The 20,480-nt window shown below is 38.3% G+C and overlaps 1 protein-coding gene across 13 annotated transcripts in view; it reads left to right on the top strand.

The window, feature by feature from the left end:
• Positions 1 to 20,480, top strand: part of ARID1B (AT-rich interaction domain 1B) — a 406,554-nt gene that overhangs the window by 126,339 nt on the left and 259,735 nt on the right. The gene's annotated exons all lie outside the window — the stretch shown is intronic.

The raw sequence follows: 20,480 nt of genomic DNA, 5'->3' as shown, positions 1-20,480 counted from the left end.
CCTGACTCCTCCTTTGAGGGTTTTCTCCCCTGAAATATGTTTTGATTTTATTTCAAAAACCTTGTAGGTATAAGTAAGGAAGCAACACTGCCATGAGTTATTCCCTCCAAACCCCAAACACAGTTCATTAGTTGTCAGCATAGTATGAGACACTTGCAAAAATACTGGACACATCTTTTCACAAGTTAATTCTGTTTTAGTCTATTGGAACAGTCTAAAGAATTATATTAATCAGAATTATAGTAACACTTTATATTGGTCTGGTTATTATCACTTGAGTTTTTGTGCTAGATGATCATGTTAAATTAACCTTGCCTAGTTGTATTAGCTTTATGCATAATTGAAAAAAACAAACTAACACCGATAAATTGATACACTTAGCAGAGACATCAGGACTATCTGCATACGGAGGTCTTCAGTGTCCTGATAAATGCCAGCTGTAAGATGCAAAATATGTTTTAGCTGTGTTCCCATTTACCTCCGGTTGTTTTATAAGAAGTAAATCAGCTTCATGTGCCCACACAAATTTAAACCAGTTTAAATATTTTTAGGTTAGAAGAGGCACATTGGTTAAACCAAGTGATTTGTGGCTGTGAATACGGTTGCATTGAACTGTAGGATATTTCCAAGAGATCTCCTACAGTTCAGTGGGCGTGTAATCGTTTTAAATTAGTGGAGGGACCCATTCGAAGAGCAGGTAAATTAAGTATGCTTAACTTATCTAGACACTGAAGTTATATGTGAAAAAACCAAGAACTTACTGCATTTTTCTAATGACATATGATGCTACCATCCATTCCTAAAAGCATAGGAAGAATTTGCAGCCAATCAATCAAATATTCAGAACTAGAAAATTATCATAAAATTGTTGCATGTTGTGACAACTCCACTTGGTAGGTTGATCAAGCTAAGTCTCTCCCCACCTTGTAGGTTTTTCTATTGTTCAAATCACCTATCTATCTGTCCTGTCTACAGATGTTTTGAAGCCCGTGTTAAAGAAAAGACTATGTAATCAGCATATTTTTAGAGCTTTTAAAGTTTCATTTTTAAAACATAGGACAGTGACTAGCAGTCTGTATGCCATAAATTCCTTCCACCTGGTTTTATACACTTAGATATATGTGTGCTCTGTAGAGGAGCTATGAAAATTGGTTTAAACAGCGCTGTCCACTTACTTTTGAACTGGTTTTAGTTTCAGCATTTTTCCAGTAAACCGTTTGAGACTAACTCAGAAATGGTTGTTGACAGTCAGTTATACATAGCAAATAGTGTGGACATGAACTGTTTTGGCAACAGTTAAACATATTTAAAAACTTTGATGTGGGCAGGCCCTTTACCCCTCTCTATAGTTGATTATGTCTCCCTACCCCACACAGTGTAAGGAGTTCCCAACCACATAATGGTCTAATAATTTGGTTACAGTTTTGTTACATGCAGGCTCTTTAAAATTTCAGCATCTGTCCTACTTTTATAAGCCCTCTCCACCATCACCAAGGTATGAGAAGAGTATCGGATATTATGCGTCACTAAGTGTTCGGTATATTCAGTAGTTCATTATTATTCTAACTGTGAGTTGATGGTGTTGTAATTGAATCATAAAATTTTCGGCCCCGTAGCTTTAAATTTGTGACTTAGTCATAATTCATTGAATTCACCACTAAAAAACTTCGATAAAAATCCCAAGTCTGCTTCATCCACTCAAAAATCCTACTATTTTAAAAGGGTGGAAGAGGGGGACTAGCATGGAGTGGAAGATCTTTTTCTCTTTTCATTCCTTTTAAAAACAAAAGCAACCCTACATATGTACACACATTTTTTCCTATTTTGTGAATGAACCATCCTCCACCTTCTTAATCTCAGAAAGAAAATCATTCTTGTATTATTAAAAAATACTTGTCCTTCTGAGATTGTGTTGGGATCGAAATGACACTAGGCCATATATTACTTGGAATAGGAAAGATCAGTGTCCAAAGGATGCTGGAGCGGTAAATACTGTAACGTGGTTCTTTCTGGGGGTAAGAATTGACTGAACATATTATTCCACCCGCACCAGCTTCCCCCACCCCTTACTTGAACAGTAAAGTTTTGTATCCAGTTTTTGTCTAGCTACCAAAACCTGTGACCAGCATCTCTGGTGTAATATTCTCCAAATTCCTCTAGTTTAAAACTGGGTGCTCGGGAGTCATTTTGGGGCCATTAAATATATCTTTGGAGTGCTATTTTTAAAATCTGTTTTGTAATGCTGTTCTTCAGGGTAGTCAATAAGTTTCCATGGGCTATTTTAGTCTCAAATGATGCCAAGGTTGCTGTGCTTTTAATAATAAAATTTGGTTATGTTTTGGTTCATGATAGTCCTATACAGTATACAATTTACCTATTCTAGTTTACTTCTTAAGGGTGTTAGATGACATCATAACTTCTTGCTCTAAGTTACATAGCAAACTTATACACATAGCTAAAAGAACAAGGAAACCAAATAATAAATGTTGGATGGTTTTCCCTGGCACTGGTAAAAGGCTTCCGCTTTGATGGATTTCAAGAGGAATTAAACACCTTCTGCAGCTCTGAAAGCTGATTTGTGTCATCCTTTTTGAAGTTTTCCAACAGGTTAGTGTCGTAGTAAGCACTGCTAAACAGGTCAATAGTTGTTCCATTTCCTTCACACATTGTATATAAAAGTCCTGGTATGAATGTTCCCATAAAGTTCAAAGCAGACAAATTTGTAATGTGGGTTGGTAACAAATGTCTACAAACAAAATATAGTTTTATTGGCTACTCCTAATGACCCATCAGGTGCTATACAAAGTTCCCCTTCCTTCTCTTAAATGTTCAGCTATCTGGAGGGTTTGCCCTAGAGGGTTTTGACCATGTGGAGTCACTAAGAGTCCAAGTGAAATGTTGCGTAGAATAGTACTTCCAGCACTTTTGTTTTGGTCACAATTGGAAGGAAATGCCAGGCTTTTGAGAAAACCTGGGTATTTGGTTCTCTGTGAAGGAAAGGAAGTAATAAATGGAAACTGTTCCCTATTAGGCAGAGGGAAAGGAGGAGGGAGAACTCTGGATGAAAATGTCTGGAGAACAGCTATTACGGAGGAGATTTCTTTAAAGTTAAGGAATAGTGGCAAAAGATACACAGTTCTGTGATCGCTGGAAAGGTAAAAAACTTTTCTGCTGGCTTTGCATATAAGGCTCCCTAATGATACATCAGCAAAGTGGTTGTTGTAGGCAGTAAAAGAGCTTAGATTAGCTATAGACGCTCTGCGTGTGGTGTGTGTCATTTCATAAACTTTCACAGCTGATGAGGTAGCTAGGATGAGGGGGGTGAAATGGGGAGTTTCATTTATTATTTGTGATTAGTTTTTAATTTGATTTCCACAGTAAAGTTCTCAGAAAGTTCTCTGCAGTATCTTATTTTTCACTAAGGTCCTATTTTTGTCCAGTTTCCAGCTTGGTTGGCTGAGTACAAGGTCAAGTGACTCTACCAAGATCACCCTGTCTTAGAACACAAGTTTCTCCTACACTAGCTTCAAGTCCCCTGCTCTATACTAGGCCCCTAGAGGAAACTAGATGGCTTCCCTCATAGCTCATTCCAAAGCTCAGTGGATAACCTGTACTGTACAGCAAGCGGCCTCCTAACAAATTTCTTCTTAGTCTTTTAGCTAAGATCAGATCTAGAATCAGTTTAATATCAGATATTTCCTTTGGGGTGAGTGGGGAAAGATGGGGAAAGATGATCATCATTTGCTGTGCAATGGAATAAATACTGTACTTGATCTTCTCTGCCTTTAACTTCTGTTTTCTCAGGTTAATCCTAAAATCTAATATCTTTATTGGGTCTTTTTTAATGGATGCTCAACAATTTTATGAACAAATAAAAATAGTAATGAACCATGAAATTAGAATGCTGTCTGTACCTTGTGTGATACTCTGATCTTTGAATCACGTTTAAGTTTGGTTTCAGAGTAGCAGCCGTGTTAGTCTGTATCCGCAAAAAGAAGAACAGGAGTACTTGTGGCACCTTAGAGACTAACAAATTTATTAGAGCATAAGCTTTCGTGGACTACAGCCCACTTCTTCGGATGCTTAAGTTTGGGTGCACAAACTTTTACAGAGGTCCCAGCTCCAGAGTAAAATTGGGCCTTGTTTTATTACATTTGACAGTATGGACAACAACACAAAAATTATTCCTCTGTGGTTTTGTTTACCATTTAATGTTTCTGGTATTTTGTGTATTACACAAAGGGGCATTTAAAATGCTGAGCAGTTATTCCTTTGCATACTGTGTATTTTTGAACTGGTCCTATTATTGGGAAAACTAGATTTCCAAGATTCTCTGCATAGGTAATATAGTGAATGGTGTGGCTTAAATGCAAAGTTAGATGGGTTTGGACCATGGAGTAGTGTTTCAAGTAGATGCTTATCTGATGGGAAGAAATATCTAGTTCAGTAATGGCAATCAAGTGTCTTGTCTACACTAGGAAGTAGAACCACCACTGAAAATCTTTTTCAGCAAAAGGTTTCTCCTGAACAAGTATTGGAAATGACTGAAGTCTTGCATAGACCAGACAAATCATTTCCTGTGCTATTTTGGATATGTAATTGAGACTGGATAATAATGATCTCCTCTCATTTCGTACATGGTAAACTTTTTGATTATAGTTATGCAGGGCTTCGTGCAGTGGGATCAGGGCCTCTGGGTGCTACCATAATACAAATAATTATTATTAAGGTAGATAGGCTTCAGAGGTGTAGGGAAAGGGGAAATCAGCAGCAGTAAGGGAAAGGTGATGATAGAGACTCTCTTATTTGGTAGTCCAGATGGATACTTTGCAAGTAAACAAACCAAAAGAAAAAAAAGAAAACCTAATAAAAATTCAAGTGCCGTTAAGAAAACTCAGAATGTTATTGCTGATTTGAAGAAAGGTCAGTAAACTGGTTCTTGGTAATAGAAGGTAAATGTAGCCTGTGGCTGATAAATACATGGATAGTGCATGGTAGCAATTGTAGCCTCTGGTTATTTACTTTTATTCATCTCTTGAGCTGAAAATAACTATTTGGAAATATGTTAAATCCAAGAAAGGGGGGAAATAGGAGTATATAATACTTGAGAATGAAATTTTCCATTGTTTTTACACAGTGAGGGATGAGAGTGGTGTCTTTCCCCCACTCTCCTTTTGCTTTCTCCTGCAGTGTTATAAAATAACTGAATGATCTTGTTTTCCTTTGTTTGGGTCAAGAAATTTTAGCTGAAAATTGTTACTCTGTGAAAGAAGATTATTGACTCAACAAGCCTTCAATTTTCAGTGAATAACACTCCCACCCTCTAGCTTCAGGAACATGTTGTGCATGCATTCTATTTTAAAGTACAGACTGTAATTTAAAACTGAGGCAGTTTGATGCCCCACTGAACTCTGTTTAAGCCTGGAATAAAGGGGAAAAAGCTTTAAGCTACAAAGAAGTGACTAAGCTTTCTCAAATGCTTTTCCCTGCCACTATACATCAGGTTGAAAAGTTTGAAGGTGCTACTTAAAAAAAAGTTATTTTAATCCCCAATTGAACTTTGTTACCTTTTTATTTTCTTCTTCCTCTTCCATTTCACATAATAAAGATAGAACATGTTTATATGCACACATGTGCACACATATAATCTATAAATAAATAAAATCTTGTCTGTCTTCCTGTGTTTCTAAAGCACCTATCACCATATTTAGGTGCTGATTCTAGTATGGATTCTGTATACATACATTTGTTTGCATGACTGTATAGGTCAGCATACTGGGTTCTGGTGTGAGTGGGCACAATGCCATTGAAGTCAATAATGTTATACTAGGGATGAATTTGGTTCAGCACATACTGTAAACACTCACTTGTTTCTAATAAAGGGTGAAATCCTGGCCCCCCTTTAAATTCAGTTTAAGTCCTCCAGTTGTATGTAAATGATTTTTAAATTTATGTATGAGTAACCCTGAGCAAGCCCTCTGCAAAAGGGTACATCTCACCCATAAAACTGGAACATTTATTCTTCAAGTAAGTATTCTTGCTGGTAAAATAATCATAACACTCAAATGTAGATAAGATCTCTTAGCTCCTTTATTCTGTTATTAGTGATTCATTTGTTTTCCATGCTTTTCAGGGATGCTTGCTTTTATTTGATGGACTGGCCATGTTTATTTTAAATATTTAAAGTGCAATGTTATGCCTGCTCTGCAAGTATGGGAAACAGCTTTTAGTACCAGAACCGTGTAAAACAATATTAAGCAGTTCTTTAGCATATTATATTTTCAAGGCATTTTAAAAAGTATCCTCACAACAACCCTCTGTGACAGGTAAATTGTTATTCCCATTTAACACTTGGGAAAACTTAGACACGGAAAAGTTAAGTGAACTGTCAAGCCCCTAGAGGGAGGCTATTTCAGAGCCATGATTAGGATTCGGGGATAGTTAAAGTTAATGCCATAATTACCTTTATTTATTTAGGACATTTTCAAAAATGGAAGCCTAAAATTAAGTTCTGTCAGTGATTTTTCAGAATGTGCTGAGCATCCAGTAGTTCCCATGGAAGTCAGTGGGAGTTGCATGTGCTCAGTTCCTCTCAATATGAAGACACTTAGGTTTCCTAAGTATGGACTTTGATTTTTGACAATCCTGGCCACAATTTGTGTGGTTGTACATGTTTTCCTCCTCTCTTTGATTACATGTAAATTTTGAGTAGGAAGCAGATTTTTTTACCATGGCCGACATATTTTTACCATGGCCTACGTCTGTTTATTCCTGTGTGCACACTCAGATCACTGTATAGAACAATAAGACAAAAGGATATTAGTCATTGGAATAGTATTGCGGGAAATACCTGAGACACTGTTATAGTTTTTTTCTTTTATTTCTACCACAAGTATTTTTGTAAGAGCATGTTCTGTGGAACGACTCCCTTACTGATGAGTACCAACCATTCTAAAGGATGGCCTCAGCCTCAGAACACTGATTAAATCCAGTAACTCATTCTGACCAGCAATATCAGAAGTCAGATAGTAGATTCCCTTTTCTTCCTCCTCCACCGCCACCTATTCTTTGTTTGTTTGCTTGTTTATTTATTTATTTGTACCCATCATAGTGCCTAGGAGCCTTAGTCATGGACCAGGACCCCATTGTGTTAGGCACTGTACAAACCCAGAAGAAAAAGATAGTCCCTATTCCAGAGAGCTTACAATCTAAGTATAAGATAAGAGACAACAGATAGATACAGACAGACAGGTGGAGTGTAAGGAAACGGTATTGGTCAGCATGATAGGCAGTGCTCTGTTGTCTTCCGGTACCCTGATCATGATATTCTTTTAAAAATTTCTTAGGTCTCAGTCCTGAAACACTTTCACATCTGAATAGTCCCATTGAATGCAATGGCACTATGTGCGTAAATGCTTGCAGGATCAGGGCATAAGATTGTCAGTTCCAGATCAGGTAGGGACTGAGTCATCTTCTGTGCTTGTGGAGCATTTTAGCATACTGGTTCACCAATGTTAATTGAGGCCTCCATAATACAAATGATAAATATAAACACCTGGTTATTGTTCATTGTCTGTTTATTTTATATTATGGTCAGGCATAGAAACCCTGATCAAGAATCATAGTCTCATTGTGCTTGAACTGTAGCAAGTTCTGTTGATGACAGTGGTTTTTGAATTGGGTCCTAGATTTCTCTTAACTTCCCTCAAATTTGCTTTCTTGAAATCTAATACTGTTGTACTACTGCATTCTCGGAAACCATTTCTCACTTTGTTGAAGTCACATATGTTGGATTCACTATCAGCAACCTTCCCTTTAGTCTCCCCCTTTAGTAAGGAAATCCAAAATGGATTCTCTACTTTAACAGCAAAATATAGTGTAGAAAAGTATGAAAAGTGTACATGTGATATTCTCTGTGTTGCTGAGTAAATTACCTCATTTCAGTGACTGCAAAGATTCATATTCTGAATTAGGGGTTCTCTGCCTCTGTCATACTAGGACACCCTGCATTTTGGCCACTTGCAATAGATTTCCTTAGGTACAACAAAAGTTTTTTGTGCCAGTCCCACATCATTTCAGCAATGGAGGTACTGCTGGAATGGGCACAGTGCTGTATGGGGGTACACAGTAGCACAGGGGTCTCAAACTCAAATCACCATGAGGACTAATACATTGGCCCGAGGGCCGCATCACTGACATCTTTTCATATAAAAGTACAAAAGTCCCCTCTTGCCCCCGGCCCTGCCCCCACACCACACCTTCCATGAGGCTTCGCCCATGCCCCGCCTCTTCCCACCCCTTCCCCAAAGTCTCCATCCCAACTCCGCCCCCTCACTGTCCCTATTCCAACCCCTTCCCCAAATCCCCGCCTCTGCCCCGCCTCTTCTCTGACTCCTCCCCTGAGTGCGCGGCTTCCCGCTCTTCCCCCTTCCCTCCTGGAAAGTGCTAAGCACCACCAAACAGCTGTTTGGCGTCAGGAAGTGCCTGGAGATAGGCAGGAACGCGGCGCGTTTGGGGGGCGGTGTGAGGAGAGCTTGGCGGCCGCAGGAAATAACTCCGGGGGGGGGGGGGGGGGGCAGTGAGCTTGGCGGGCTGCATGTTTGAGACCCCTGCAATAGCATCTGAAGTTGAGTTGTAAAAGCTTCCCACTTCAGCAAAAGGCTAGGGACAGGGAATTGAAAACAGGCTTGTGATCTCCTTCCCCTCCCCACAGATAACTGCAGATGACCCTCTGAGGCATTTTGCCCCACAGGTTGAGAACTGTTGTTCTAAATCAATAGCAAGAGCTGAATTTTGAGGCACATTTGAATAATTGTATTACCATAGGAAAATGTGCTGTTCTGGATTCTCTATTTCACATCATGATTGATTAAGTGACATGAATTTATAAACTGCACTACGTGATGTGTCGGATCTTAACTGTTTCTGAAGGTGGCAATTATGCAAGGAAAAACAGCTTTCAAAGTATCCTTGCTGCTGATTATTAAAGAAATTAATATTTTGTGAACAGATGTAACATATAAAATGCTCGTGGGAGTGGGAGTCTGGATATATATATTTGTATGTACTAATACACATACAGCAGTAAGCGATGAGTAAGTTTTCTGTACACACAATAAATGGACCCAATAAAGACAATAAAGCTAGTGTTGTTTCATGTCATAAAAACATAAGTTGCATTCCTGCACATATACAGGTATAGTATAACAAATGATTAAAATATTTTGGCATAAAAAAGAGGTGTAAAACATTATTATTTTTACTTTTAATAAAATGTAAGCTGCACAAAGCCCAGTATCCTTATTAACAAAAGCTCTGGTGAAAGTCAGAATCTGAACATGAAACTGACTAACTTTCTAATTTTGCAGTATGCTGTATATGGTTTTAAGTACACATTCTCTACTAACATGAATTAGTTTTGCATAAGACATAAGTTATTGCAGAATTTGGCCCATTTAATTTAGATTTTTATTGCTGTCCTTGGAAGTAAGCTAATTTCCCCCCATTCATTTTTTTATTTCTGTGTATTATGAAGAACCTCCAATAATCTCTCTATATATTTAATTGGTAGGATTTCACAATATTTTAATAATAAGAACAGTTACTGAATGAATATCTCACTCGAAACATCATTTTTCTTCCTGCATATGCATATTGAGTAATGTTCAGTTAAGGAAATACATGAAACGTTAGAAAAAAAAGTATAGATGTTGAATTTAGCTTTCAGGGCAACTGTGGGGCATTGTGTGGATGATTTATTGATTAAAAGGCTATAAAAACAATCTTGGGTGTTTTTTTAATGAAGAATATTTCACAGCTATGATTTCACAGTAGTGAAACATAACCCTCAAACTCTTATCCTAGCCAGTGTGCAGTGTTTTTTTTTTCTGCCTCATTTTTTGATAGCTGAGGGTAGAGTTTTTGCTCATAATTTTAAAGATAATGACACAGAGTAGGGAGGAACATATACACACAATTTTTATTTATTTAAATAAGTGTTAATTCTCTCTACGTGACTTGTTTCCCCAGATTGAAGTAAAGTATTATAAACTACTGGAGCTTTTTGGCTCCAAAACTTTTCAGCTTTATTTTTTTTTTCTTTTTTGCAAAAAGTATTTGTACTGCACAGCCAGCAACTGAATGTGAGAGGAGACAGTTCTCACTGCAAGCTGCTATCTGCCTACGGGATTTTCCACTCTTGTCTGCAAGCAAACAGAGGTCAGATAGAAAATACTAATATCATATATATTATATATATTAATTACTAATCTGGCTGCAATTTCTGTGGGAGAAAGAACTGGCAGAAGAGTGGAGATTCTTTGCTGTTGAGTGTCGGTTGCTGTTTTTGCTCTAGTTTTCCCAGGAATGTAGATTAGACTGGAAAAATAAGGTAAGGATTTTAAAAAATTGACTTAAAAGAAAACAAACTTTCCTTTATTGTATAATAATTTTGCTCACCTGGAATCAGAAGGTCTATAGTTAACAAGTTTTGTCTATACTATATACTAAGCCTGGGCCTACCACACACACAAATCTTTCTGACTTGGGTCAGCAAGCACTCAGAACCCAGGTCCTAGGATACTGCTAGGGGCTGGATCTGTGACTCAGGTCCATTCCCTGTAATTTTGCAGTGTGGATGCAGCTCAAGCCGCAGACCCAGGTCAGAAGGTCTACATATAATCATAGGACTGAAAGGGACCTCAAGAGGTCATCTAGTCCAGTCCCCTGCACTCATGGCAGGACTAAGTATTATCTAGACCATTCCTGACAAGTGTTTGTCTAACTTGCTCTTAAAAATCTCCAATGATGGAGATTCTGCAACCTCCTTAGGCAGCTTATTCCAGGGCTTAACCACCCTGACAGGAAGTTTTTCCTAATGTCCAACCTAAACCGCCCTTGCTGCAACTTAAGACCATTGCTTCTTGTCCTATCCTCAGCGGTTAAGAAGAACAATTCTTCTCCCTCTTCCTTGTAACAACCTTTTATTTACTTGAAAACTGTTATCATGTCCCCGCTCAGTCTTCTCTTTTCCAGACTAAACAAACCCAGTTTTTTCGGTCTTCCCTCATAGGTCATGTTTTCTAGACCTTTAATCATTTTTGTTGCTCTTCTCTGGACTTTCTCCAATTTGTCCAGATCTTTCCTGAAATGTGGCGCCCAGAACTGAACACAATAGTCCAGTTGAGAACCCTCCCCTCCCCCTCAGCGCTATAGCTGCTTCTCTCCAAGGTGGAGTAATTATGCTCATGGAAGAGCACTCTCCCATTGGCATAGCACGTCTTCATCAGACACTACAGCGGTGCATCTTGCTGCGTTAATTCATAGACTTGCCCTGAGACTTGGAGCTTCTAGTTTAACCACACTGTCTGTTGTGTATTTTTGCTTCCGGGGAGGGTACATATAAATGCCTCTTGACATTGTAAGATATAGTAGGTAGGACGGTGGAAGTGAATTTTACAATAACATATATTTGTGTACAATTGCCAGCTATCACTTTTGCTTCTTGTCTTGAAGGACATGGGTTTAGGTTTTACAAACGAGTTGGGCTTTTAGCCAGTTTGGACACTGCAGTGCTGTACTGAGATGAGAATGTTCTTTACAGAGGAAGATACTGGAGCCCAAGGTTACTTGTAATCCCCTCTGGTAGCTGTCCAAGTGGAAGCAAAGAACATAAACATCCATTTCTGAAGAGAACGGAAGATAACTCCATAGTCATGGTCAATATTTCTCCCCCTCAACTAAATAATAGAGAAGTTATGCAACCTAATGTCATCTAGATTTTAAAAAAAATATCAACAAATAAGACTTCAAGACAGAAACAAGTCAGACATCAAGGTGTTGGGCTGTGATTGGTCACCCTCTGGAATCTCTTCATTCTCACAGAGCTATTTCCCTCTCGAAAAGGCTCCACATCAGGCTGACCCAACTCTCCTTAAATCTCCCCCACACTAGTCCACAGGAGCTAATTGCTGCTGCCTGTCCTGAGCCAGCTGTAAGGGTGTCAGACTGAGTGAGACATGAAGCATTCCCCCTCCTTTCTATGGAAGGAACACATGCCTTCTGCTGACCTGGGAAATTAGAGTCAAAGAATGGACCTGACTTGGATTTGTGTCTTCTTGGTAACAACTGTACTATTGCTAGGCTACAGGACCAGCCCCATGCATAGGCTTTTAAGTAGTTATTTTATTTTGTTTCATAGGAACATATTGATGAGACAGTAATGTAGCCTAAACTAATCTGTGTGGCTTTATATTATTATTATTTATTGCCACAGTCTAAAGATTGGCAACATTTAAAAGTGAGCTAAAGACCATTTCCTCTCCTTCTCTTCCCGTGCTTTCTTCTTCTCTGAACTGGTCTTAAAGTTCTCTTCATTTAAATAAACCTTTCCTTCTTCTAATTACAGTGAAATTGTAAGAGTAAAATATGGGTTTGATGTTAAAAACTCCAAAAGGCTATAGTGTCGTTAGGTTAAATGAGTAAATGGATTTTGCTTTTTAGAGGGCTGCTTGGTATTTGAAACAGTTTTTGACAAATGCTGGAGTTACACAAATATAGAAGTAGCAGTTACAGAGGTGGTTTAGCAAGTCCCTTAGAAAATTCATGCAGATCCGGCAGTCATTCTATTTTGAACGAAAAGAAGGATGGTACTAGTTATTTTTACTTCAGCCTGGGAATGAAATACAAGGAAGGCAGGACTCTGTGCTATATAATTTTTGTTTAATCTGACTCCATTGAGATTCTTTCCTGTTTACTTCTTGACTTTGCTGTCTTTGTGCGTGTGTTTCGTTAATGCAAAAATCTCCCCCAGGATTGTGAATACTGTGGTTCAGTCCAACTCCTAACCTTCCTGGATATTTTTATAATTTATCATCAGCTGACACAGCCTGGGTAGAATATTCTTACCACTCCCTCTGGCTGCTGGAAGTCTGAAATTACATCTTTGTCTTTGAAGTCAGGCACACTGTTAGCGTTGCTATGGTGACAGGGTGGGTAATGGCCTCCACAGAGAGGAGATTGGTATTTAGCGTTTGAACGCTGCTGTACACAAGGCCTTGATTTTTAGAGTGGTTACTGAACTATCCCCTTTTAGTAAATGTTTAAAAATTACATTTTTACATGGTTTTACTAGATTAGTAGTCATGGTTTATTTCATTTTAACTGCAATGATAAAAGCATTATTCCATTAAATGGGAAGCTTCCCCCCCCCCCTTTGGTTTATGCATTATTAACACAAGCTTTCCTGTTTTGCTTGTAACATTTTATAGGCTTTTTCAAACATGCAGTCAGATTTGCTCTGTTGCTCCCTTATTTTCAGGACTTAACCCTTTCTCTGCTTGATCTTTCCTTCAGCAATTTAGAAAGAAGCTTTGAACAGTTTAGGATGCTCACATTTTAAAGAAAGAGGCTTAATTTTTGAAGCATTGGAAAATAATGATGCAGAAAACTCTATTTTTGTTGACTGAATACAAGCGATATTGAGCCAAGTGCTGTTCTTTCTGACACCAAGCGCAAGCTCCTTGATTTCAGTGGGGCTGCCCGGGGTTCAAGTCAAAGCAGAATTTTGTCCACTAGTTTGATATCTGTGTCAAGTTTCTGCCCTGGACTCCTCCCCCTCAAAATGTTTGTGGTTATGGGAATGAGATGCAAAGTTTGTTGTCAGTCTCGCTTCCCCCAGCTGGGTGGTAAAAGGGGTGGGGACTGTAGAACACAGAAAAGACTTTTGGAGTTGAGGCTTCCCTCATTTGCATTTTCTTCTTCCCCTAAACAGACATAAAGCTAACTAAGTATCATATGAACACTTTGTTTCACTTTTATTGCTCTCTAGAGGATGTCTTGATATCATTTCTAGGGCTTGTCTGCATGGTGCGTTGGTGTGACCTGCTAGGGTGTAAATTCTAATGCGCTCCAACAGGTTGCTCACTGACCAGCCAGTATGGGTCCTGCTTGTATTCACTATAAGTACCTTGGTGCATGTTAATGTACTGCTGTTTGAAACGGGATTACATTAACGCATATTAGGGAACTTGTAATGTGCACCAGCAGGGTCCCTACAATCAGTCAGCATGCAACACGCAGGTGTGCACTAGAATTTACACAACAGTTGGTGAGGGCTAAAGCACTGTGTAGGCAATCTCAGAGGCCAGGTCTACACTATAAACTTACATCAGTATAATTACATTGCTCGGGGGTGTGAAAAATCCCCACCCTGAGCGACACAGTTATACTGACCTAGCCCCTGGTGTAGACAGCACTGGATCAACGAGAGGGCTTCTCCTGTCAACATAGCTACCACCTCTTGCAGAGGTGGATTAACTACAATAATGGGGGAATCTCTCCCATCGGCACAATAACATCTTCACTGAAGCGCTGTACTGTTGCAGCATTGCAACAGTCTCTACCAGGCAACATGTATTCAGTGCAAACAACTATTTCATGTGTAGAGATTCTTGCATCCCTGCAGACGCACACTCACACATACAGTTTCTGTTTGCAAATGTTGAGGCTGAAAAGCAAATCTGACTTTGTTTTATCTTTTTTCCTTCATTTTAACTGTACATTTGTTGTACTTGTTGAAAGGTGCTTGATTTTACTCTGGGGAAGCAGAAGGCATGAATTTATCCACACTGTAAGATTCAGGACAGGAAACAGTGATGTAAGCCTCTCCACGCTACCCCCATGTCTCTAAACCCTGACCTGGAAGGACCCACCTGTAGGGTCTACTAATTTTCAAGTCTCTCAATTCTTAGCCTTTTTACTGATGTTGCGAACAAGGGTTTCAGTTGTAGTGATGGCTTTTATGTGATGGACACTTGTTTTCTGGGAAATGGACTGAGATCGCTACACATTTCACATAGGCGACCTAGACTGACTCAAACTGTTGTTAGGGGTGTAAAGTTCATGATCTTACCCTTAAGCCATCCAGTCCTCCACACCAAAAAGAACCCTTGTGGGTGTGGGTGTTTTTAATATACATGCAACTCATAGCACCAGCTGGAAATACTTCAAAGGAAATGTATGTTCTGCCTCAGGGAGACTAAAGATCTGACCATCATTCTCGCCACAATAGAGGATAAGTGGACAATCAACACAATTTTCTAACTGGCAGAGGAGGTAGTTTGAGAACAGTGCAAGACCATTCTTCCATCTCGCCAAATGTATTACTTCAGTAGCATTTCTTATAGGCCTGGGACTTTGTGTATTCGTGGCCCAGACTTGCATTAGGACCTATACAGTGATGTGTTTTGCTGCCACCAGAGTGGTGAACTCACCAATAATATGTGTTTTTAAAATAGTCACTCTGTATGTGCAAGTTTTAAAAGGTCATTTTAAAAAAAGAAGCCAATACATGAAATGGAATTCAGAGAGAGGATTGAAATTCCATCTACTCCATTACTTTCAAGATTTTGCAGGGAGCGCCAAACAGTGGCTCATTTTTGAGAACCTACTCTGTGTACTGCACAACTGGGCTCATTAATGATTATAGGAGGACCAGAAATTTAATCTCACCTCTAATTTCTTAGTTTTGGAGTTTGAGTTGGGCTCTTGTTACTTTTAGCCACATTTGAAAAAAACTACAGAAATACTAATAAGTTTCTGTTTAGTTTTTGACAAAAGATTAAAGTTACTCATGTTACATTGTGTCTTTGGAATAGATACTTTGCTGCATATTATGGTTACCACATACTGTATCTCTCTAAAGGACTACAGAGCTGAAACCATATGTTAATAAATTATGGCAAAGCAACTGCTTGGCTAGAAATGAAGGTAATCTTCAAATTCTGAAGAAATACTCTGTTGTGGAGTCAAAAAGCAGCTTGAGAAGTTTTATATTCAACTAAAATTTACTTAGAAAGAGAAGTGTGCTTCAGATGGAAATTGCAACCTGTGTTTGATGCATCTGGGACATAAATAGAATTTGCCAAGTTATTCATTAAAATTGGTCCACTACCTGCATCTCAGGACTTAGAAAGAAACAGCAGGCATGAATGTATAAACATGCAATATCTTTATCTGCACAAGGCTCTTTTAAGTTGCTGTTTTTTAATAACTGCATTAAAAAAAATCTAAACTAAATATCAATATTCATTCCATGGGAAAGAAAAATCTACTTGTATGAGACCAAAACCCATTTCACCAATTTTTATTAACCTATCCTGTCTCCTAGAACGTTTAGCGCTTTCACCTGCCTGTAAATTAATTTTGCACATGCGTGCGACTGATATTTGAACTGAGTGTTTGTAATATCTGGCTTTTTTAAAAGCCAAGTCCTGGATCTCCCAACATGAATATATTATGAAGGTGCTCTTAGTCTAGTGGGTCCATAGTTAAGGTGAGTTGAGTTTTCCACTTAAAACAGGGTATAAATCCCTTAATTAAACATGACAATTCATACAAATCATTCTCAAACAAGAACTGTTTCAATAAAGAGGATAAACTAATTTGCTAGGTACTCACTGCCTTCTTAGAGCTGTATTTGCAGAATTCTAAGCAATGTAAAATCATTCCTTTCTGAAATTTTCTCAGAGGTCGCACTGTTTTCAGGTTCTCAAATTTCTAAAGTCTTTGGGCCAGATCTTCAGCTGGTGTACATTGTCAGAGCTGAGCTCTGACAGTTTACACCAGCTAGGGATGTGGCTGAACAACTGCAGATTTCACCCTCAACTTCAGCCTATAACAATGCCAGTACAGGTGGAGAGTGCATGTGTTGGAGGATGGGGGGAAGGAAGTGGAAACAAAACTAAATATACACAAAGTTATTTAACTTAATTGTTGTAGCTTTTATTTATATAATTTTGCTGTGGAGGCCAGCAAAACATGGTTTTTTTGTGGCTGACTTCAGTAATGACACTGCCTACCGAGAATGAAAAGAAAAGACAAGAAAGCCAGTAGAAAAGAATACAGAACAAGGAAGAGCATCCAGATGGTGTGTCCATCCATAAGCCACACTCATCACTAAGGCCTTGTCTGTATTGGGGATTAACCCCAATTTCATCAGTCTAAACCTAGCAGTTATTACAGCCACAAACTAGTTTACATCCCTACTGTAAAGAATGAAAGCTGCAGTGTGCACTAGTGAACCTTACCTTTGCTTGAAACTGGAGTGAATTCCCCTCGTGCAAATTGTGGCTTTTTAAAATCTATACTAGGGGTTTGTCCCACTGCAGTTATGCCGGTTGCTGGCTCCTGATTGCTGAAACTAAAAGCTAATCCTTAATACAGACAAAGCCTAATGTATAGTTTTTATAAAGGCAGACATAGCCTGCTTTATAAAAACAAAAAAGAACGCAAAAGGGGGCATTAGCAGGCACCAGACATACATATGCAGGAAAAATTAAAAATAGCAATTTAAGAAAATAAAGAATGTGAGGAATCTATGAATATTAGGAACACACAACTTCAGATAATGCCTTTATCTGCAGAAGGCTCTTTTAAGTTGATTTATTTAGGTTTTAGGAAGAATTCACAACTAACAATAAAATATAACACCATAAAACATGAGGAAGTCCTGCTTTATTAAAAACACATGGACATATGAACAACCTTGTACAGACCTCTGTAATTAAAACAGACATATTATCATTAAAAATATTTACACAGTTAATAAAGTTATTTAAAGTAGTATCTAGTTTCCTCCTTCAACAGCTTATGGTGCCTAGAAATCTTTCCAAATTACTTTCCAAACCATTCTCCATATTTTCTTTGCTAACTTCATCTTGCTCAGATACTTCATGGTCAGGGCCATTCATCTGCTTCCTCTGTACTTTTCTCCATAACTTCCACTGAGAGCTTTTTCTCAACTTTTTACTATCCTTTCTCTTTCCTCCTTTAGGGCCTGATCCAAAGCCTGTTAGAATCAATTGAGAATCTTTCCATTGATTTCAGTCAGTTTTGGATTAGCCCTCCCCTCGACCCCAATTCCTCTGTTCCTTCCTGCCAATCATCCTGTTCCTCCATGTTCTCATAGATGTCAGTGTTCTTTTTGAGTAGTGCAGTCTCACCAGCTATAAACAACACATATTTTGAACAGTATGCACTATTTCTAGCGATCAAGACATCTAAAAATCCCTGTTAATTACTACCTTCAACGTCTTCATGATCATCTGCATTGAAACTGCTAGGCCTCAACCACTTTCTCTAGCACATATGGATGTTTCATTTGAAATAAAATGTTCGTGTGTGTGCATTTGTGTGTAAAAGTAAAATTAGGAAGAACTTTGGAACTGTTACAGTAGCAAGATCTGCAATGCCCCATTGTTTTCATTGTGTTTTCAGTTGACAGCTCTTATACTACATGGGTCCAGACTTGACCATTAGCACAGGTTGTGTTGGCTGTTAAAATACTTAAGTCTACACTTTTAATTATTTCCAAAATAATCTCCATTACCAGTAGGAAATAAGGCCCGCAGGTGTACTTACTAAAAAACAAAACCCCCAAAATCCACCACCTACATTTCACTTACTTGAGAAAGCATTAATAGAAAAAAAATTGAATAACTTATGCTTGGAAAATACAAATTCAGATATATCCTTATATTATGTACCATTAAAAAAGTCACAATTTCTTATTACTTTAAACATATTAATGTGTAGGATGAAAAATTAAATTCTCACAATTCCTTTTACTTACAGGATACAAAGAGGCCCAATGCCCACATCCAGTGCGGGTGTTTATATTTTGGAAGTGAAGGGGAATGTTTTGTTTGGGTGAATGCATTTTGAGTATTAAAATGCTCATATGGTATAAGTTATATGGTATGGTATAAGAACTGAAGTTAGTGAGGATTTAAATGTTGCCTTTAGTGATGATTTCATGATTTTTAGTGATTGCACTGGTAGTGCACTTGAGGTACACGTTGTGTGTTTTTGTGGATCTACTGTGGAGTGAGTTGATACTCCTTAAGATCAGTTGAGTGTGAAGACTAACAGGCAAATTGGAGTAAGTGGGAAGAAGTGAGAAAAATGCCTAGTAAAATGTGGTTGAGATTTTAATTTTATGTTTTAATTCATTGGCAAGATATATTGGTGATTATTGTATCTCTTATTAGCACTTTGGTAGTCAAGTGCACAAATTCCTCCTGTGTCTTTATGGGGAGAAACGATAAATGTAATCTAGGTACATTTTAGGTACACCTGATCACAAGGGGTTAATAGATGTATAATTATGTATTCATCGAAACTACTCTGCAGTCACCAAGACAGCAACAATTTTACAGAATGAAAAAAAAAAAAAAAGTAAAGGTCAAATCCAAGCATTCTCTTAGGATTTTCTCATGTTTGTTTTCTTTTGTGGCTTATTATACTCTCCACTGGTAGAAAAAGAAGAATGAATTATTGCCTTTTGGTCTGTCTTATTCACAATATAAACTTGATCTCTTTGCTTTATGTTAGTGGCAGAAAGTGAATTTATGGATTTACTTTCTGAAGGAGTTCTGAGCTGCCCTGGTCCTTGCTCTAGCCCTGTGTATCCCTTTGTCTTTTGTCATTGCAGAAAGTACATTGCAGCCCCATGATGATGAATATCTCTAAGTAAATACTGTCTTGCAACTAGGGTTTACCCATCTTGTTTGACAGGATTTGTGTTTCCACTCAGTGCATCTCCACAAGATAGAGTTGCTTCCTCACCATTTGTTTAGAAGAATGATTAGAAATTGAAATTCGTATATTCAGTATTTCAAAGTGACTTCTTGGTAGAATACTAGGTTAGTTTTCCTTACAAACAACTAACTAGCTCAGGTAGCTGGGGAGAAACTAAAACTTTTGCAACTTTGAGGTGGTCCCATTGTGTGTCACACGTACAGTAGGAGGAGGCGGAGCACTTTGGAACTGTTACAGTAGCAAAGCAGAAGACCACCTGAAATTGGATGAGGCATTTTTGAATTTAATTATCCATTTCAATATCGCTCTATTTCAACCCCTCCTGGCTGCTAGCTGGGGTGCCAGCTCAGTGAGTCAGTACCTGTGCTACCTATTCTGCTCTCTTTGAATTAAAACAGAATTCTCAACTATACTCTAGATTTTTAAAAGATTTTATATAGTAAATTTATTTCCACTAAGACAATAGTAAAACATGTCTGTGATACTTTTGTATGAAGTGCTGCAATATCCTGGCAGTTTAAAAATATTCCTTTTGTCATTCTTATAAAGTATTTCTTATGTCATTCTCTTTCTTTTGATTTAACATGAATGTGATTCATCTTCCCTCCCTCCCCCACCCACTGTGCGACCCACTGTCCCCCTCCCCCCGTCTTTCTTTACTTTAAGGATCACTGACTTATCCATTGTTGGCTGCAGCAGGCTCATTTGAGTGTCTGTTGGTGGTTAGGAGAGTGGGCTTAAAGATTTAATGGTACATGTTGGTGCAGTTTCTCACAGTAAGGAGATTCTCAGTAAAAACCTTAGTAGTCCAATCAGTAGTTTATGAGGGTCTTTTGAAAGTGCAGCATTAGTAAGCAGTCTATAGAAAGGATGGATAACTG

Source organism: Trachemys scripta, chromosome 3, assembly GCF_013100865.1.
Source record: "Trachemys scripta elegans isolate TJP31775 chromosome 3, CAS_Tse_1.0, whole genome shotgun sequence".
Lineage (NCBI taxonomy): Eukaryota > Metazoa > Chordata > Testudines > Emydidae > Trachemys > Trachemys scripta.
The sequence above is the reverse complement of the archived record's forward strand: the minus strand, read 5'-3'. Positions and strand labels throughout refer to the sequence as shown.